At 45.7% G+C, this 21,348-nt stretch overlaps 1 pseudogene; it reads right to left on the bottom strand.

The window, feature by feature from the left end:
- Window positions 1-20,135: 20,135 nt before the first annotated feature.
- Window positions 20,136-21,026, bottom strand: LOC137778086 (histone deacetylase complex subunit SAP25-like; annotated as a pseudogene).
- Window positions 21,027-21,348: the final 322 nt, after the last annotated feature.

The raw sequence follows: 21,348 nt of genomic DNA, 5'->3' as shown, positions 1-21,348 counted from the left end.
GAAACACACTCCGCCGACCAGAGTGTGGGCCATCTCAGAAGGTGAGAAAGGCACCAGGGTATGGGGTTGTCAGTATAAAGTAGGTATAGAGTAGGTAATTTCATAGGCTAATGAGTGGGAGGAGTATTCCAGCTATGTTAGGAAGGGGCGGGGATTTCCAGGAATTGGGCCACCGCCCACTTTTTGATCCTTATGGTTGGTCTTGGAACTGTCATGGCGCCTGTGGGTGTGTCATTTAGCTTGCTGATGTGAGCATATACTGAGGCTCAAGGTCTAGTGGAAGTTGACTTGTCTGCCTTCTTGGACCCATTTGGTTTTAATCAGTTTAAGTCATGTCCTCGGGCTATGTCATTCTTTCAAAGGTTGTGCCCTGCCTCCTTCCCTCCTGTTTCATTCTTCCCCTCAGAGATTTTATTCCCATATTCTTATGGGAAGCAGAAGGGCGATGGTCTGTCTTATGTAACTGCTTCCAGGCTGAGTAGGGGCATCAACCCTGCCTGTCAGGAAGTAAAAATCTCTGGATGCCTGATCTAGGGGCCCCAGGGGCAGGACAGCTCCTTGTTTTAAGTCAGTATGGGCTGGAATCCTCACATAGCCATCATCTTGGTGTGGAACAGTTGTAATTGTTTCCATAGCTTTTCTATGAATCTCCCTGATGATGAAGCACTTTTTGTAACAGCATCAGAGTACTGATATGATTTTAGATGCTGTCCCATCCAAGGTAGTCTCCCAACCAGGTGTTAGTGCCCAAAAAGTCACAAAGAAACAGCATAGGAGACGTCCCCAGTGGTGCTGACGATGAGCGGGAGTTGGTCTAGCTGGTCTCAGGACTTAGTGAAGCTCAGGTTCTTGATGTCGCCTCGCAGAAAGAATTCAGTGAGAGACAAAGTGATAGGTGAGAAGTGGATTTATTTAAAGAGAAACACACTCCACAGACAGAGTGTGGGCCATCTCAGAAGGTGAGAAAGGCCCCTATTAATTTTTTTAAAAAATATTCTTATTTATTTGATTTGGAATGTATTCATCCTGTTTTAAATTTTAATAGAGGGTTCCTTTAGGTTAAACAATATTTAAGGCTGTATTATTATAATTATGACATTAACAAATGAAACATCAAGTTTTGTCTTCATGTAAGATAGAAGATTTATTTCCCATCCTCACCTCTTCCTCTCTTTGTTTAATCTGGTATTATAAATTTTAGCTTCTGTGAAGAATTTAGGGACCTCTCACCACCCCTCCCTTCCTGGAACGAAAAGGATTCCTGAGGAAGGCTACTGGGCCATGGTGCCTACAGTTGCAGTTTCTGGTGTGATGAACAAAGGAATTCAAAGCTCAGAATTCTTCTTGCCTAGGATCTGCTCCTTTTTGGTATTCACAGCCTTGCAGAGCCTCTCAGTCTCCTGCCTCAGATGCAGTGGAAGGGACAGGGGCCTCCTTAGGGAGGCCTTTCTTGCTTCTTCCCCTAAGAAAGGGAAGGTAATTACCTGAGTGGCCTAGGAAGGCAAGGCTTATTAGAGCTGCCCTAGGTCTTGGGAGGAAACCTGCTCCTTGCACTTGTCCTTACCTCTCCTTTGGAGAAGCCTCTCAGCTGGTTTTAGGCACCCACCAACCAAGGTGAAAGGAATCCTTGAAACTGACACCTTAGTTTTGCCTAGTTCCCTGGCGTTTGAAGCTACATATAACCCCTTTGTCCTTCTTTGGGACAGAAGCACTGTGTTCCTTAATCACATTCTCAGTGTCAGTAGACCCCAATATGGGTGTATGGGAATTGGTTTAGACGTGTAATGTAGGCTTTTCTCTGAGCTGGAGCGTTCACATAGAGTGATGTAATAGAAACTTATTTAAAACCAAAACTGACTGCAGCCAGTTCTGTTCTAAAAAGGGTAGTACAATTCATATTCTTAGGGAAAAAAGCATTCCACCACAGAATGGTAGTGGTGAGAGAGTGAAAGTTCAAAACTTAAACTTCTTTATGTTCCATAGTGCTGCTCGGAGTGGAACCTGGAGTAGGTGGTTCATAGTGGGGCTGACTCTGGCTGTGGGTTGTTGGATATCAGAGGTAGGGGGATGGAGAGCTAAGTTGCCCTGAATAATATGAGGGGAATTTAGTTTCCTGAGGGAAGGGGAGACCCCTCCCAAATGAGAGAAGTGTCTGGAGAGGGTGAAGGAGCCAAGCAACATGGTAATATAAAACCCATCTGTCTTTTCATAACTTGAGGAAAGGCTGATGAACACATAGTGTTTTGATGGAGTTTGTATATGTGTATATTTTTCTTTTTGGTAAAGCATGGAGAAAGGGAACCAAGTCCCACATCTGGGACAACTCAGAGCAGAGGGAAGAGACCAGTTCCGGGAGGTGAGATGTGAGTGAGATCAAAAGTCCAGCAGGAGCTGGAGCCAGAGCCAGAAGGGACTGCTAAGAGTATTAGCTGCTGGGAATTTGCAGAAATTGCGAGAGGCTATTGGATAGGGGGATCCAGGCACTTCTGTAACGTGCCCAAAGTGAGGGTGGTTGCAGCTAACATACGATTGCTGTAGTGCTGTGTAACTCACAGACCGTTTAACAGTGATCCACCCCCACCCCCGCCCCAAGAGCTTTCTGATGGAGGTCTGTTTGTTGGATGCTCCAGGAACTGTCCTGATATTCCCCTTTCTGCCCAACGGAAGCCATTTTCAGTTTAGACTCCAAAAGGGAAACAAAACTTGCCAACAAAGGGCTTGTCATTCTCTTCCTTTCCTGTAATTTACACAGACCCTGAGGACGCTTGTCACAGCCAGAGAGCTGTGGCCTCCCCAGCCACGCTAGCACTGTGTAGGGAGTGAAGGGAGGTAGGGAAAGTTTTCCACGAGGTACTGGGACTTGAAGACTGCTCTGAGCAAGTACCTAAACAAATATTAAGGCTCCAGTGAGGGCCCTAAAGACGCCAAGGTCTCCATGTAGCTGGATTGGGAACAGGGCAAATCCAGCCAGTGCCACACTAAATAAGCACTCTTGCTTATTCCTTAGGGAGGAGAACTCAGTTGATGGAAGAACCTATTGTTTAGTCTTAACATCCACTGTAATTCCAAACTTTGAGGACAGTAGAGATGAGTGGGCTTTGACTGCCCAGCATCATTCTCCCGTCTTAGATAAGAGCACCTTGATTTACTCTGAGGGACCACCTCCTTCCTACTCTGAGATCAGGTTCTGGTGTAGTAAAGTCCATCCTTTGGTTCTAGATGGAGGACACATGACTGTGCCGGTCAGAGAATGGCAGTTAGCATGGGCATGGTCTGAAATTCAGGCCAATCAGGACTCTGGACTTTCACTGGAACTGTTAAGAAGTGAATTCTCATTTCTTTTCCAACTGGATTGCCAAACCTGTAGAATGTACATAATCCTGAGGCTGCTGGTGACCATCTTGCTGCCCCAGGGGGAGTTCTGAAGCCAACACAGATGAAAGCTGAGCTGCAAGATCGAGAGAGATGGAGACTAAATGACATCTTTTGAGCACCAGGATCTAACCATACCTTAAGCTAGTCTAACTCTGGATATCTCTTTTACATGGGTCTAGGCTTTCCCTTTTTTTTTTTCCTTTTGAAAGTGTGATTTGGACTTTTTGTCACCTGCAGCCAGTTGAGTGCTAATTCAGGTCATCATGAATTATATATAGTTCTCACTGTAAAGTGTGGTTTGGCTTTTCTTAACAGTTTTGTCCTAAAGCGCTAAATTGTAAGTTTGCTCTATGAAGCAAATGAGACCATAAAGAACCTAGTATCATCCTCTCTACATAGAAAAAAAGTAATTTTTTTTTGAAGTAGATATTAACTACAGGAAGTAAGGAGGGAGGGAGGAAGGGGAACGGGAAGGAAGATAGGGTGCTGAATTAAAAGAACCCTGAAGCCCGTAGGTATCTAGGAACCTTCAGACCCTATTGGGTCTTCCTGTTCTAAATGCCCCTAGCGCCCTATACTTTTCCCTAACCCTTCATCATAGTTAGTAATGATATGTTTATGTAATATTTTGATTAATGTCTGTCTTCCTCACTGACCTGGCAATTCCACTAGGGCAGTGATTTTACTCAATGCTATATATCCCCAGCAACTAGTTCAGCGTGTGGCATTCAGCAAACATTTATTGAGTGAATTGTCACATATAGTTACCGAGATTGGACTGACCCTCCTTGATTATTGGGGTTAAGATTGTGGCAGAATTGGCAAAATCAGGGAAAGCTGTCCCTGTCCCCTTTGTATCTCCTATACTACCCACACCCCCAACACATATAACAGAGAATTTTTGTCTTAATGAGGTAGTTAAATCAAACCTCTAGTGCTATATTGTTATAAGGTCATTTTATTGAGGAATTAAATAGTGTGGTGGTTGACTTAATATGTGGAAAGCCTTGCAGAGGGGTGGGTCAGATCTGTGTGATTAACAAGCAGTCTTCCTTGCTCCTTTGTCTTTATAAAATGATCTATTTAACTGAGATAATCCACTCTCACTCAGGCTTGCCCAGAAATGTGTCAGAGGCTGTGGGAAGGCCCAGGAAGTCGATGAGGGAGAGGTTGGGGATGCTGGAGACTTGACTCTCTAGCAAGAAACAGACGCAGTAAAAAGTGGCCCCTGGGAGGAGAGGGGGTGGATATCCTGCAGCTCGCTCCTTCCTCCCTCCTGCTCTGGGCTGGGCCCAGCAGGAGCTCCAGTACACCATCCCACCCCCTGACTCGCCTCCTCCCAGATGAAGCTGTGGTTCATCCCTTCCCCCAGCCTGCTTCCCCTGAGATGGGGAGAGTGTTTCCCAAGGCCCACGTGACTTCCACTGGCAAGTGACGACTACAGACGGTTTACCAGTCGGTAAAACTGCCAAAGGCTTTTGTGCTGTAATAATCCTTTTCCTGTTTAAAACTCTGGGGATTTTCTACTGTTGCCAATAGTTTTTCAAGTCAGCAATTACAGCGTAGATTATGTAATGGCTAGGTATTAAAAATAGAAAAGACCAGAGTTTGCATCTATTTTAACCAAATCAAGAGCAAAGGGAGGGGAAAGGAGGAGAAGGAGAGACCAGAGGAGGAGGGAAAAAGAAATTACGTGACAAGAAGCAGTGAGATCTCATCATGTGACTGGACAGTCAGCCCACAATTTATTCTGCCCTTTTCCTGCCTTTCTTGGCCCCAGCTCCTGCAGTTCCATCCAAGGCCTCCACAAGGGAGGGGACCCTGCCGAGAATTCTGAGGACTCAGGACCCTCTTGGATATTCCTCAGCTCAGCCTTGGGGTGTTTGCCTGCCTCTGACAAGCAGAGTGACTAAGAGGGGAAGGAATTGAATTTGGTATTCTTCCCCAACCCCCCAAGTCCAGGACTCTTGTGTCTTGGTTTCTAAGGTCTTAGCGCTCTGATTGTTTCTCTTGTTGCAGTGTTACCATCAAGGGGTGGTTTACGGGGGAGTCTTTAGCATCCCAGATCTCTACCAATCCCTTGCCAAAGCCACCCCAAATAAATATTCAGTGCAATTAAAAACCCTGTATTCACTATGAAAAATGGCTTTGGATACTCTCAACCCTCCCACTTCCCCACCCCCACTCCTCTTCCCACTGGATTGCTACCTCTAAGCCTTTCATCTAGGAATTCAAGGCCTACCACTGGTTTGTTCTTTTGTGACTTCTCACTAATCCCCCACCCCTACCCTGAATCAAGAGATCTTTTTGTTTTCCTAGAGACCTATTGAGTTACTTTAAGGACCTCTAATGGTGAAATTTTAGGTGCCAGGTGTGTCTGGAGTAGGGAGGATATTTTTGTTTTTTTGTGTTTTTTTGCAATTTATTTAATTAATTAATTTATTTATTTGGCTGCATTGGGTCTTTGTTGCTGTGCGCAAGCTTTCTCTAGTTGCGGCGAGCGGGGGCTACTCTTCGTTGCGGTGCGCAGGCTTCTCATTGCGGTGGCTTCTCTTGTTGCGGAGCACGGGCTCTAGGCGCGTGGGCTTCAGTAGTTGCGGCATGTGAGCTCAGTAGTTGTGGCGCACGGGCTTAGTTGCTCGGCGGCATGCGGGATCATCCCAGACCAGCGCTCGAACCCATGTCCCCTGCATTGGCAGGTGGATTCTTAACCACTGCTCCATCAGGGAAGCCCAGGGAGGATATTTTTTGGAAGGAGGATTTCTAAGGGCCTGACAGATCACTTCAAAATACACCAGGCTTTCTACTGTGTTACCACCTATACATAGGAACCCCCAGAGGGAGGTTTTGAGTTAATCACTTACAGCCTTTGAGCCTACATAGAGCCCGTGCTGAAAGTACCCTACATCGTGGGTCTCAGGTGGCAAGGAGTGATGGGCACTTTGAAGAAGCAGCTCACTGTTTCCAAAGATTGAACCCAGATAGTTTTGGTGGGGTTAGGGAGAGAGATCTGAAAGTCTAGATCATCAATAGAATTAGTTGCAGGCAGTATTAGAAAGCTACTTCCTCATCATTACTTCCGTCCACTCTTGTACCTATCCCAATCACACTTCATTCTCAGAGCCTTCATCTGTACTGGGGGTGGAAAAGAGTGCCAACAGCTCAGAATAATACTGGTGCCGGCTCCATCCAACACCACCCAGCACTGCCCAAGCTAGTGGAAGTGCAGTGAAAGGAAGAGAGGTCTAATTTAGGAATTTTAGGCATTATTTCACTAGATAGGAGGGAGAATCTGGGGACCTTCCTTAGGGCTTTTCAAATCATAATATCAACCTGGACTGGGAAATGCCCATGGGGTGGCACCGCTCTTGTAGGTTTTTAGTTCTCTGATACTGGATTCCTATCTACATTCTCACCAGAGGCTGACTTTGGTAAGGACTGTCTAACATCTGATATGGTCCAGATTTTAACTCTTCCAACCCACTATGTTCATTAATGCACTTGAACATGCCTGATAAGTTCCTGGCCTCAGGTGTGGTCAGTGTCATTGCAGCATCAGTTGTCTGTTATCTGGACAGGCTGGCCACTCCAGTTAGTCAGCAGAAGTTGGAGGTCACAGTGAGTATCTGCCTTCCCACATCCCATCCCACTCCTGAGGCTTTAGCAAGGCAAGGAGTCCACCGCAGTACCTGCCTTAGGGGCTGCCAGGGGCTAGAGTCAATCCAGGACTAGATCATTAGCAAGGTCTACAAAGGAACCCTTTCTACCTAAACTCAGCTCTCTCTCTGCTGTGGCCTCCTTCCCATTCCCATCCCCATGGATAAGACCATAAGGAGACATCATAACTTGACCACAGCAATGGTGGGTACACTGGTCATCCCCATCCTTTTCCTGAAAGAGATCACCCTTTCTGTCATAAAGATATTTAAGGGATTTTCACCCCTCAACACACACAGACACACACAGACACACACACACACACACGTGTGCACACATAGAGGTGGTGCTTCTAGTGTCTGTTGCTTGAGATAATACTAGTAGTCACAAGCTGGTATGGACAGGGTAACATTTAAATAGATTTAATTTTTACTCATCCAACTGCATTGACAAATTTGAGGCACAGTAGTGCTTATGTATATGGGATATTCATTTGGGCCACAGACAGTGTAAGGTGTAAACGGGTAGAACTCTTGCATTAACTCCACTACCAGGGGAGAGAGCTAGACAACTATCTCCCTTTACCGCACACACTACCACATCCCTCAGACCCCTTCTCTGTCCCGTTCTGACATCAGATTCAGAAATGAGTTTGGGGGACTTCCCTGGCAGTCCAGTGATTAAGACTCCAAGCTTCCAATGCAGGGGGAGCAGGTTCAATCCCTGGTCAGGGAACTAAGATCCCACATGCTGTGTGGCATGGCCAAAAAAATATTAAAAAAACGAAACAAAACAAAAACCAAGAAACAAAAAGAAATGAGTTTGGGAAATGAGCCAAGACAGGCTGAGGCTTAGGCCTCAGGACTCCACCTATTTGCTACAACTCCTCTGGCTGGAAGTACCAAGAAGTAGTACCTGATATGACTCCAGCCACACATGGAGCTACTCTTTGTCACCTTACAGAAGATGGGGGAGGGGAGGCAGAGAGAGGGAAGAAGAGGAGGAGGAAGGAGAGAGGGAGAAGAAGTAAGGAGAGGAGGGAAGGAGAAAGGGATGAGGGGACTGTAGGCTGAGCCTTGGGGCTGGGCAGAGCCAGATTGACAGGGACATCTCTGTTTCCACCTGGGACTGACAGGCCAAGCAGCCTCTCATGTTTGAGGTGCTGAGTCTTGGGGAAGTTAGCAGGGGATGTCTTGGCAGCCTGGTTCAGCCGTGGGGTAATCTGACTCCAGGGTTGCTAAACAAGGAGCAGTGCCAGCCCGTCCGCTGTACTCTAGTACCTTCTTTTCTTCCAACCAGACAGACAGGCCTAAGCTCCAAAAACTCATCTATTTTGTCACAAAAGGCAGATGAGGAACAACTCACTAGTACTTCCTGCCCTGAGGGGTTTGCATTTTAAAAGGATACCTTCAGAATATTACTTCTATTACTCTTACTATACGTATTACTAGAACTTACTTCTCCTCCAGTCAGTTTTGGTAATTTAAAATTTTTTCTCAAAAAAATTTTTAAAAAGTCAAAGTTTAAAACTATTAGCATAAAATTTTCAGTCTTCTCTTGTTTTCATATCTCCACTGTATTTAATCTTCCCTTCTTCATTCCCAGTATCATGTATTTAATGCTTTATGCCTTTTTGTTTTTGGCTGCACCGTGCGGCAGGTGGGATCTTCGTTCCCCAACCAGGGATCAAACCCGTGCCCCCTGAAGTGGAAGCGTGGAGTCCTAACCACTGGACTGCCAGGGAGGTCCCTCATGCCTTTTAGTTTTGTTAGAGGTCTATTTTCTTTTTCTAATAACCAGCTTTTATGTTATCATCTCTATTGTTTTTTTGTCTTCTATTTCATTGTTTTACTTTTTAATCAGTTTTAAACTAGTTTTGTAATTGAAAAGTAATACAAAGGGTCATTTTCTCTTATAAAAAGACCAGTTACCCAAAAGAATGGACAAAGGATTAAAAAAATAATTTTATGTGGCTTACAAACATAAGATCTTACTTACAAGTAAAATAATGCATCTTTAATGGTGGACCTCTGGGCTTGAGCGGGGAAGAGAGGCATCTTAGAGTGAATGCCCCGTGGAAGGAAACCTGGGTTGCAACGCTGAGGCTGCAGCTCCCAGCTTGTGTTTTATTTACTGGTATTAGTCAAGGTACAAACCTCTGTTTCCTCCCCTGTAAATCGTGACTAAGAAAAAAATGGCCCCACCTGTCTTACTTCATTGGTTGTATCAAATCAGGTACTGAATGTGAAGGAGATAAGTAAGACACCTGAATTCCCACTCAGCCCTCTGCCCCCAGTCTTTCTTCTCCCGCAGGTGGCAGTAGGGAGGGGTTGTGGATGAACTCAGCCTAGCCTGGCAGGGCTGCGTACCAGGCTGTGGCCCTTAAAGGAATATTATGTTGAAGGGAAGGAAAGGATCTTATTCTCTCTTTAGCTCACTGTGCCTGCTCTCTTTATCTCTTCTGCTCTCTTATCTCTTCTTCAGCTAAGTTTTGTTTTTGATTTTACTTTTAGGTTTTATAATTCTTATTCTGTGGAGAAGTGAATGGGAGGGGTAGGTGTGCTGGAAACAAGCCCCAAGAACTGGGAGTCAGGAATGGGTGGTCTATATCAGCAGTTCTCAAGCGTTTTGGTTTTGGGACCCTTTTTATGCTCTTAAAAATTATTGAGGACTTCAGAAACTTTTATTTATGTGGATTGTAGCTATAGATATTTACCATAGTACAAATATGGAAAAAAGTATTAGAAACTGAGGCTTTAAAATTAGTTGTTAACTATTTTAAAATAATAGTAATAAATCTTTTATATACTTTTTATAAAAAATATATTTTCTAAAAGAAAAAAATTAGCGTAGCTGTATTGTTTCATAGTTTTGCAACTCTCTTTTATGACTGGCTTAATAGAAGACAGTTGGATCCTCGTACCTGCTTCTTTTTTTTTTTTTAATTTAAAAAATTTTTTGGCATGTTGGCTCTTCGTTGCTGCGCGTGGGCTTTCTCTCGTTGCAGCGAGCGGGGTCTACTCTTTGTTGCAGTGCGTGGGCTTCTCATTGCGGTGGCTTCTCTTGTTGCGGAGCACAGGCTCTAGGCATGTGGGCTTCAGTAGTTGTGGCGTGCAGGCTCAGTAGTTGTGGCTCGCGGGCTCTAGAGTGCAGGCTTAGTAGTCACGGCACATGGGCTTAGTTGCTCCGCGACATGTGGGATTGTCCCAGACCAGGGCTTGAACCCATGTCCCCTGCATTGGCGGGCAGATTCTTTTTTTTTTTTTTTTTTTTTAATAAATTTATTTATTTATTTATTTTTGGCTACGTTGAGTCTTCGTTGCTGCACTCGGGCATTCTCTAATTGTGGCAAACGGGGGCTGCTCTTCGTCGCGGTGCATGGGCTTCTCATTGCGGTGTCTTCTCTTGTTGCAGAGCATGGGCTCTAGGCGTGCAAGCTTCAGTAGTTGTGACACACGGACTCAGTAGTTGTAGCTCGTGGGCTCTAGAGTGCAGGCTCAGTAGTTGTGGCGCATGGGCTTAGTTGCTCTGCGGCAAGTGGAATCTTCCCGGACCAGGGCTCAATCCCGTGTCCCCTGCATTGGCAGGTGGAGTCTTAACCACTGCACCACCAGGGAAGTTCCTCATACCTGCTTCTGTATTCAGTCTGTTGTGATATCTTGCTTTGGCTGGAGTAGATAAATAAAATTCGGCTTCATACAGATTTGTAGTTGGAAAAAGTAGGAGTATTTTATTTATTTATTTTTAAAAATTTATTTTATTTTATTATTTATTTGGTTGCACCAGGTCTTAGTTGCGACAGGCGGGCCCCTTAGTTGTGGCTTGTGGGCTCCTTAGTTGCAGCATGTAGGCCCCTTAGTTGCGGCTCCAGGGCTCCTTAATTCCGGCTCCAGGGCTCCTTTAGTTGTGGCTCGCCAGCTCAGTAGGAGTACTTTAATAGCCTTTTCAGATAATTGTGGATATCTTCTTTAATATGTCACCAAAACTGGACAGATGGCAGTTTCTGAAAGGTTAGTTGCAATGTGAGATCTGAAACCATATCAATGAATTTCTCATACTCAGCTATGTTAAATTCCATTGGTTTGTCTTGCACTTTGAATGGGTCTTTTATTCATGACTGATTTTGTAACATCATGCATTGGTCATTGGAAAATAATGGCTCAGTGATTTATGCAGATCTTCCAAATGTAGACACAGTTCAGTTCATAATACCACATTTGTTAATATTATCACTGATTTCATCACCAAGTCTAGGTATTGGGAAGCTGTCAAGCTCATCCTGATTTTCACTTGACAGCTCAAATTTTATCGTTAGCAAAAATTACTATCAGTTTTTCTTGATTTGACAAGTTCACTTCATTCATTTGCAGAACATGTCTGCTAAATACCCAAGTCTGAATTATCATAGTTTGTCAATTGTTCTTTCTAATAAAAATGGTGTTCCACAAAAAAAAGCAGGTAGTTTAGCTCCCAACGCAAACAATAACGTAAATGCATCCAGTACTTCAGTATGCAGCAGAAGTGCTTTGTGCAAGGCTAGTAACAAGATATGCCCTCAAGGGTCATGTTTTAATAAAATTAATGATTATTGCTCCATTATAGACATTCTTATGTGAAGTTGGCCTTTTTGTTAAAACATAAGTGCTTGGGGGTGAAGAATATGACTTCGTTGATTTGCGTTAAGGCCCCAGCAGTTTTATCTACTGTTGCTTTTGTATTAGTGCAAATGTTAACAAAGTGAATACTACAGAAAGTCTTGGTATCATTATAAAAATAGTCTTTACTTCTCTGACCACCCTGGAAGGGTCTTCGGGAGCCCCCCAGGAGTCCAGAGATCATAACTGATCTATGTGATCATGGGCAATGATAGCTTGTGGGATCGAACACCTCAGTCAGCCTACCTGTGCCTCAGTTTTCTCAACTGTAAGGAGGGGCCTGGGTGCGTTCTCAGTTTCTCCACACTGTTGGACCCTGTTCGCTAGTTCTTGAAGCCCCTTTTCCCCCAGCAACTGTGCTACTGCTCTCTTTTCTCTCTTCCTCTCTCATGTCTCCTTTTCTCTCCAAAGCTCCTCCTCAGCCCACTTCTTATAGGTGGATGTCCTCCTTGTTTCACCTGCTCCTTCACTCCTTGGGTGATCTTATCCCCTCCCTGGTCTTTAACCATCACCCGCAGGCTGACAGCTTCCAAATCTCTATCTTTAGTCCAGATATCTGTCCTGGGCTCAAGTTCTATGATTTAAGCTGCCCCTGGTACCTCTCCACCTGTATGCCTGATTGTGTCATCGTCCCCCACACATAGCCAGTCTTGGTTCATCCTTCATCCACCTAACTAGTTAAGCCAGAAGCCCAGGAACTCCCCTTATCTGGCCCCCTTACTTCCATCATCTAATCACCCAGGCCTATCAGTTCTGCCCCCTAAATATTTTCCCGGTCACTCCCTGCTCTCCAGTTCCGCCACCACTGCCTAGGACCAGGCCCTCATCATTTCTCACTCAAACTATTGCAAGAACCCTCTCCCTGGTCCCCTGTCCTCCCTTTCCAACCTATACTTTACAGCTCAGGCTGGAAATCTCAAGATACCTTCTCACAGGTTTTTGGATTTTTTTGCATTAAGTAAATACATATTGTGTGCTTACTATGCCAGGCACTGTGCAGGGTGCTGGGGATACAACACAGAACACAACAGACAACAGTCCCTGGCCTCCAGCACTCACAGTGTATGAGAGAGAAAAAAAATACAGGACACAGGGAATCATGACACAGTGTGATAGAGAGAAACGGGGGGGGGGGTGCTTGGGAACCCCTAGAAGCCTTAACTGAGGGTTAGGTAAGTCCAAGGGGTGGCCAGGGAACACTTCCTAAAGGAAGCAACACTCAGACTGCACAACTGGGTGGGAGTTAGCTAGAAGTGGCGGGAGTGTGGTGGTGAGAAAGCTTTCCTGGTAATTTGATCATCTCATTTCCCTGTTTAAAACGCCCTTTTGAGCTTCACCATTGCCTGTAGTATAAAGTCCAAATTCCTTACCATGGAACACAACCTTTGTGGCTTCATCTGCTATTCCCCTGTATTCAGCCCGAGTTGCTTTCAGTTCCCCCAAATCCCGGCTCACTCCCTCACAGTCCCTGGCCTTTGCATACACAGTTCCTCATGTCTTCCACCCTTCCCACCCTCTCTGAGTTACCAGTGTCAACTGACTCAGGAGACCTTCCCTGACCTCTCCCACGTAGACCTCGTGGCTCCGTCTCCTGTGCTGCCCACCTGTGCACACAGCTGGACTCGTGTGCATTTATCACATCATTAGAGCCCATCCCAGTGTGTCTCTGACTCTTGCTCCTACCTGCCAGTGCAGGATCCCAGGTCCTGCCTAGTTCCCACTCGCTCACCCCATCAGCATTTTGGGCATCCCCAGGGTGTGTGTCTCCCATGTGCTGGTGGATAAGGTTAGGCAGTTTAACCCCCTACCTCCTACCCCCACCCCTAGGTATCTTTTCCCCTCCTCCAGCTCTGCAACCTCACTTTGCCCCTGCCACACCCCATGGAGCTATCAGTTCTGCTGGACATTACCACACCCATCAGGCACCCCGCCCCTGCTAGGAGTCACTGACGTTTTGGCATGAGGTCAGCCAGCTCCACTATCAGAGCAGGGCTATGGGGCTTCTGGTGCCCCCATTGCCTTATAGAGCCATTGGCTTTGGCTCCACAGGTACGTCTAAATCACAGTTACCACCCTGGCTCAGAATTACCCCCTCCTTTCCACAGAGCAAAGCTTTTGTCTCTGGGTCAGCTCACTGTACCTATTTCCTTCTTCCTTTAGAAAGAGTTATTTCCCAACAGGTCTCCCAACCGCTTATGCAGATAGCTTCCCAAGGTTCTGCCCACCAGCGGGCCAGACTGGTGTGACCTTCATCACCTTCCGTCTCCAGCCTGGAGGCAAACAATGTATGGGTATTTATCTATTTAAAGTAATAGATTATATAAGCAGTACTGAATATAGCTTCATCATTAAAAAAATCCAAGCTGTTCAGAAATACATAGAATAAAAAGGTAAAGCTCCTCTTCCACCCCTTCCCCTGTCTTAAAGCTTACACTACTGGTAGGTACTGGTTGGTTAACTATTTGGTGGAAATGTTCAGACTTTTTGCTCTGCTCTTACACATGTGTATGGCTTGCATAATGTTTGAAAAATTATCTCTTTTTTCCTCCCTGGATTTCCCCCTTTTCCACTCTCACATTCATGGAGCTTATTTCGTCTTGAACCAGCTCTCCAGATTAGAAAATGGAATCAACCTTCAGGTGTCTCTGGCTTTTGTGTATCAAAAGCTTACACACTTAGGGAAGCTTCAGGATTTGCAGAATAGCTCATCGAAGGAGAAGGATCCTCTTGCACAGTCTGAATACTTTGACTAGAAACAAGATGGAAGAAGGATTTCACCTGAAGTGGCAAGACCCCCAACTCTTTGCAGCCTTCCCCTCCCCCAGACTGGTTGGGGGCAGGAGACACAGGGGAGAAAGATCTGTGGTCTCTGGAGTCCCACCCTGCCTTCAAGCAGCTCACCTGGGCAGGCAGGAGTAAGATCCCAGAGAGCGGTGGCCGCATGGTGGGACCAAGCTGTAGGGATGCAGGCAGCCTGGTCCTAGATTCCTCGCTGCCCACAGTGGCACAGAGCAGCAGAGGCTGCTAGACCTGGCCTCAGCCACCTTCACAGCCCCTTCCTGTGTCCCATGTCTGGCACTTCTCAGGGTTCAGACACACCTAGAATTAAGTTGCCTGTTGGCAGGATGGAAACTCACCATAAACATTGAGTTGAGTTATAGAAACTAAAGTTTGGTTTCTTGCTCACCTGAATTTGTGAACTGAGATTTCTTCCTGTTGCTTGTACCATTCATATTTTGCCACTTGTGAAAAAGATTTCACAATATATCTTGAAAATGTTTCCATAGAAGTAGATATAGATTTATTCTTTTTAAAAAACAATATTATTTTTTTAAAAATACAGGCTCATAGTAGGAAATTCTAACAGTACTGAAGGAGAAAGCAAAAGTTCTCCAGTCATCCATTCCCATTCCCTAGGCATAATTACTGCTAACAGCTTCTTGAGTGTTCTAGAAATTTCCTATGCAGATAAAGACATGTATCTATTTCTGTGTAGCTCTTTTTATATACAGATAACCTCAAACTACAGGTACTTATCTGCAACTCTTTTGATTCTTTATTTAACAATTTGACCTTTATTGTTAAATAAATTCTATTATTTAAGTAGATATAGTTTAACTTTATTTCTTTCAGTGATGCCCAGTATTCCATAGAATGGATGTACCACATGTGTTTAACCAGTTGATTGGCCTAAATTTCCAGATTTTTATTAAGGGCACAATGAACATAATAATAGCTAGCATTTATTGATCACAGACATAGTTCTTAGTATATGGTAAGTCACATAACCCTTGTAACAGCCCAATGAGATATAGGCCCTGTTATTGCCCCTGCCTCACAAATAAAGGGACTAAGCCACAAAGAGGTCAATAACTTTCCCATGGTCACACGTGTGGTAGTACTAGGTCTGGAATTTGAATCAGGCATCAGGTCCCAAGCCTAAACTTTAAATTAGGACACCACAGTCCCTGTGTATATGCTGTGTACCTGTGCTGAGATATCCATAGAATACATTTGTAGCAGTGCAGCTGCTGGGTCAAAATAAATGCATGTTAAACTTCAATAGTGCTAAATGATTAGGAGTTTATTTTATGAAGAGAGCAGTGTGCTTCTTTTCATAATCAAGTACAGAGCCCACTTGTTTCCTGAGAAGAGAAGGGCCACACCTCTTGTGCCCAGAGACCTCACTAGGTAAGGATGTTTTCTTTGCGGTGGCCGGGGCTTCAGCTCTGAATCCTATCTAGCCTTCTCCTCTCTGGGCTGGACTGCGCTCCCAGGAGTCTTGGTAACCATGCTTATGCCCTATTACTAAGGCCACAGCCACAAGCTGCCAGAGAATTCAGCCCCTGGACTCCTGTTCTCTCTGTACCGTGTTGGTCTCTCAAGGGCAAGGGTACTTAACAGCTAGGAGACTGCCCAGATTCCAGTTTCCTATTCTATCTGCAAGAAGAGAAAATGGCAGCCACCTAGAGAAACAGTTGGCTACTCTTTACTTCCCCACCTGAAGCTCCTACATCTAACTGCAAGGGACATCAATGTGGGGCTTCTAGGCCTGGATCTACCCCGGACCTGCACAGAAGTGGGAGGTCAGAGTATGTGGCATGGCTTCTCCATGGCAGTGGAGAAAATGGAATCAACTTGATCTAACAATTCTACTTAAAGACTATAACCTAAGGATAAAAATAAGGATGTGCAGAGTCGGAATTATATATTGGCCAGCACTGTCAGTAACCTAAAGAGGCAATAACAAGGGATTAGTTAAATCATGGTAGGTACACAGTGCAATACAAGAGATCCATTAGTTTACAGACAAAACCGTCCGCAACTTATCGCTGTGTCAGTGGTTCTCAAACAGGGGTGATTTTGCCCCCATCCGCACCAGCATGGGATATTTAGCAATGTTTGGGGATGTTTTTGGTCATCACAGCTTGGTGAGGGGGTTCGGTGGGGTGTGCTGCTGGCACCTAGTGGATAGAGAGAGGCCAAGGATGCTGTTAAACGTCCTACAGTGAATGCCCAGGACAGCTGCTCACAGCAAAGGGTTATCCAGCCCAAAATGTCAGTAGTGTTGAGCTGAGAAATCCTGGGCTACAGGAGGGCAGGCAGTGCCCAGCATGTGGCTGTCGCCATGACACTCTCTGTTTTTGTGAACAGGGGCAAACACTTACGATTTATTCACCTGTAGCTTGCCACTGTTGTAAGTGATTTACACCCATTAACTCATTTAATCCTCACAACAAGTCTGTGAGGCAAGTTCCACTATGATCATCCCATTTACAAATGAGGAGCTGAGGCACAGGGCTGTAAAGTACTAGTTCAAGGTTCCCATGGTAGCAGTCTAAGCTTGGCCTCTCACAAGTGCTCATGGCAAGTGCTCCAGGACTTCTCTCCCCTCTCTGCTTCTTCCAGAACCTGGGAAGCACCAGGGGTTGTTTATATCTGTACAAAGAGAAAAAAAAGAAAAAGCAGTCAACTGGCCCTTCTCTTTGATTCTGACATTTCCAGTGGCTTTTGTATTTTTTTCTTCAGAGGGTTTAACTGAAGTGAGTACTGAGGGCAGAGATTATGGACAACCATGAAAATTTACTTGTTGAGTTTACACGAAAAAATCCTCCTGTCACTCCTGCAGTGGTCTCTTAGGACTCTCTCAGCCTCTGGGCCTACAGTCTGGGCTGCTTGGGTAGTAGATTTGCTTAGACATGAGAGCAAACTTTCTCATCCAGGAGGACAAGAAGGAGCTGGTGAGCCAGTTTTGGGACACCAGGGACACAGGGCTGTTCTGACTAGGGCCATAGTTTGGATGAAGTGGATACTTCTCCATAGGAGGCCTCCAACAGATGGGAAGCTGTAAATGGGGTGAGGATGGTGGAAGAAGTGGGAAGGGATCTGTTGGATCAAAGCCAACTTTTCACCAGAGGAAAAATTTATTAATTATAGGATGCCGTAGGATTGGCTTCGCCTCTTGAGTGTGGGAGTAGTAAGCTGTGCTTTAAACAAACAGCCCCATCACTCAGCAGTAATTAGCAGCAACAATAGGCATCTTCACAGGACCAGACTGACAGGTGGCTCACAACACACAGCCTCGAGCCTGGCCTGGAACCAGGCTTGGATGCGACACCTGTGGAGCCAGTCGGCCCATGCTGGGGCAGCCCAAGAGGCACCGGCACAGAAGTGACATACTCATTCTTGGGCCATTTGCTGGAAACTTGCTATGTACTAGGCACTGAGAGGAACGCAAAAGAAATGTAAGACACAGACCATACCCACAGTCAAGAGAATTGAGGAGACAAGATTAAGTTTGAAAAGTTATAGTAGCACAGAAATATAACTGTCCCCCCATATCTGGGGATTGGTTCCAGGATCTTTGCCCCCCTCGCCCCTGGAGATACCAAAATTCATGGATGTTCAAGTCTCCCGTATAGAATGGTGTAGTATTTGCATATAAGTTATGCACATCCTCCCATATACCGGGTTTTTTTTTTTGGCCACGCTACGAGGCTTGCAGGATCTTAGTTCTCCAACCAGGGACTGAACCTGGGCCATGGCAGTGAAAGCACAGAGTCCTAACCACTGGACCGCCAGGGAATTCCAGTATACTTTAAATCATCTCTAGAGTACTTATAATAACTAATACAATGTAAATGCTATTTCAATAGTTGTAAATACAGTGTAAATGCTATGTAAGTAGTTGCTAGCGAGGGGGCAATTTCAAGTTTTGCTTTTTGGAACTTTATGGAATTTTTTTTTCTCAGATATTTTCAGTCCTTAGCTTGTTGAATTCACAGGTAAGGAGGGCCAACTGTATATTACATATAAGGGATGTGGACCCTCAGAGCCAAATGGGAATTCTGGACCAGGTGATGGAAGGGAGAGAGGTCTGTATCACACTGGCATGTTTCTTGTAAAAGAAGTAGGAAACACAAAGAAGAATAGAGAAGAAAATGAATCATATTAATTAACACTTGTCAGAGATATACATTGTTACTATTTTGGTTACATCCTTTAAGATCTTTTTTCTGTGCACATATATGGGTATAAACACACACATTTCATTACATAAATGGGTTCATATGCTCATGTGGTACATACTGTTCTTTGTCTTGCTTTTTATACTTAGCGATAAGTTGTGGACAGTTTTCCTTGTCAGTAAACTAAAGATCTCTTGTATTTCACTGTGTACCTACCATGATTTAACTAATCCCTTGTTATTGCCCCTTTAGGTTACTGACAGTGGTGGCCGATATATAATACCGACTCTGTGCACATCCTATTTTTATGCTTAGGTTATAGTCTTTAAGTAGAATTGTTAGATCAAAGAATATGCGCACTTGCAGCGGTTTTGGTACATATTGCCCAATTGCCTTTCAGAAAGGATATATCAACTTAGGCTCTCCAGTCCTATGAAAGTGTCTCTTTCACTACATCCTTCCCAACACTAGGTATTATTATTATTATTTTTAATTGCAAATTTGATAAGCAAAATAGTGTTTCGTTGTTACTGCTTTATTTTTCTTTATTATTATTATTTTATCACTTGGACTTTTATTTTTTTATAGGCCAATTAGTCATTGGTAATTCCCTTGACAAATTGTTTGATTATGTACTCAGTTTTCAATTGGAATAGTCTTTTTTTTTCATTTTGTTTGTGCAGTATTCTATTATTATTATTTAGTGTGGTTTATTCTTTTTGTCTTACTGATTGATAAGGGTTCTTGATGAATATTCAGTCTATTAACTCTTTGTCTTTTTTATATTACAAATATTTTATCCTAGATTGCCATTTGCCATTTAGTTTTGTTCAGTATTTAAGCATTTGTAAAACTGAAATGTCCATGCAATCGAGGTGGTCTGTCTAGGCTTTCCGAACCACTGGGCTGGAATGGCCATGACTGGGAGCAGGGAGGCCCATTGGTGGCCCCTGCACTGGTACCAAGGTGGCAAGACGAGGCCCACAGTTAGGACCAGGCTGGAGAGGATGGAGCTGTGCAGTTCAAGACAGAGTAGAGGTGACCAAGATGTGGTGATCTTGAGTGGGGGAGTGAAGAAGGAGGGAGAGGAGTCTGGGGTGACTCACAGGGTGCTGACCTGTACAGCAGAGTGAGCAGGTGGAGGGTGAACCGGAATCGGGAATACAGGAAGAAAGGGGTTGGGGGTCAGGGGCAGAGATTGTCATAATTCCTCTAGGGATTGTTGTTGGAGTCTCCTGGTAGAGAGAACTCTTTGGTATTTGAATCTCTAGGCCTGGCCTGGCTTCTGTCTTTGTGTCAAGCTCGGAGAGGCTTTTCTCTGCTACAGAATTATAGATTTAAATAAATTCTCTCTTAATACTTTGTTTCGTCTGTTTTTTTAGATTTTTTTTTTTTTAACTTTTTTTTGCAAACCAACACTGTTTTATTGTCAACAGAACCTGCCTGGGGAAGTAGGAGGCCCACTGTGCCCCCGGAGGGGCTATGGACCTTGGTTGTCTGGGGCCCGTGGGAGAGATGGGTCCGTGCAGTGAGAACAGCTCTGGCCACCACTGGCACCTGGGTGGTCAGAGGCAGGGTCTGGGGGGCCAGCAGGGGGCATGGGAGCCCCCGGGGAGCTGGGTCTTGGCTCCCCCTGGCTCATCTGCAGGAGGCCAGTGAGGGCGATCGGCTCAGGCCCACTGAGCCAGGCAGTGGAGCAGCCAGAGGATGGGATGGGGAGGACCCAGGGGGACATTATTGGGGGTGGGAGCAGCAGTTTCAGAGAGTCCATCACCTGCTGAGGGCCCTGAGACAGGTACAGGGGAACATGCTACCCACAGGGCAGCAGAGGGTCAGAAAGAAAGACGCCTTCACAGCATGTCCCTGGGAACCCTGCATCCCTGGGTGCCTGCTCTCCACTCTGATGTCCTGTTAGACTGGACCTGAGGCCTCTGCCTGAGGCTGCCTTGTACAGAGGCCAGAATGAGGGATGGCATGAGGTCCGGCCTGAGAAGGAGGTGCCTGACCCACAGCTGGGTCCCCACACCAGCCGAGGTCCGCTTGAGCCTCATAGTTTGGGTCCCAGGATGCCAGCAGGGTCATCTTTGACGGGGCCACCTCCCAGGTCGTCTGTGGGGAGAGGGGAACTGGGGTTCCTGGGGACCGCTTGGCAGCCAGGCCTGGGGGCGGCCAAGGCAGCAGCTGCTCCTTCCGATCCAGGAAGGCCTTCGGGACCAGGGCTGAAGACTGTCCTGTGGGGTGTTCTTGGCTCCCCCAGGGCTTCCTCTCCAGAGTCCCAGGCCTGGCCAGGGTCGCTGCCCGCCAAGGGGCCTTGTGCCTCGGGCACCTGCTCTTCACCCGCGCCCCGCTGCCGGGGGGTCCAGGGCAGCATGCCACATCCAGGGGGAGGGCAGGGCAGGGCCCTGCGCCGCCCACCCTGCCTGCCTGGCCCCTCCCGGCTCCCACTCGGGCCCAGCTTCCGTCAGCGGCCCGTGCTGCCCTGCGCGCCCCTGCGAGCCCAGGTTGCGGCCCACCTCGCAGGCTTTACATTTAAATCTGGATGGAATTTGTCATATTTTGGTGAATTGTGAGTTAAAGATTTAACTTTTTTTCCCCTAAGTCACTAATAATTAAAACATCTATCCTTGCTCTTGTGATCTGAAATACCACCTGTGTCTTACAGTATATTTCCATGTATATACCTGAGTCTGCTC

Source organism: Eschrichtius robustus, chromosome 15 (assembly GCF_028021215.1).
Source record: "Eschrichtius robustus isolate mEscRob2 chromosome 15, mEscRob2.pri, whole genome shotgun sequence".
Classification (NCBI taxonomy): domain Eukaryota; kingdom Metazoa; phylum Chordata; class Mammalia; order Artiodactyla; family Eschrichtiidae; genus Eschrichtius; species Eschrichtius robustus.
This window is presented reverse-complemented; position numbering and strand designations above follow the sequence as displayed.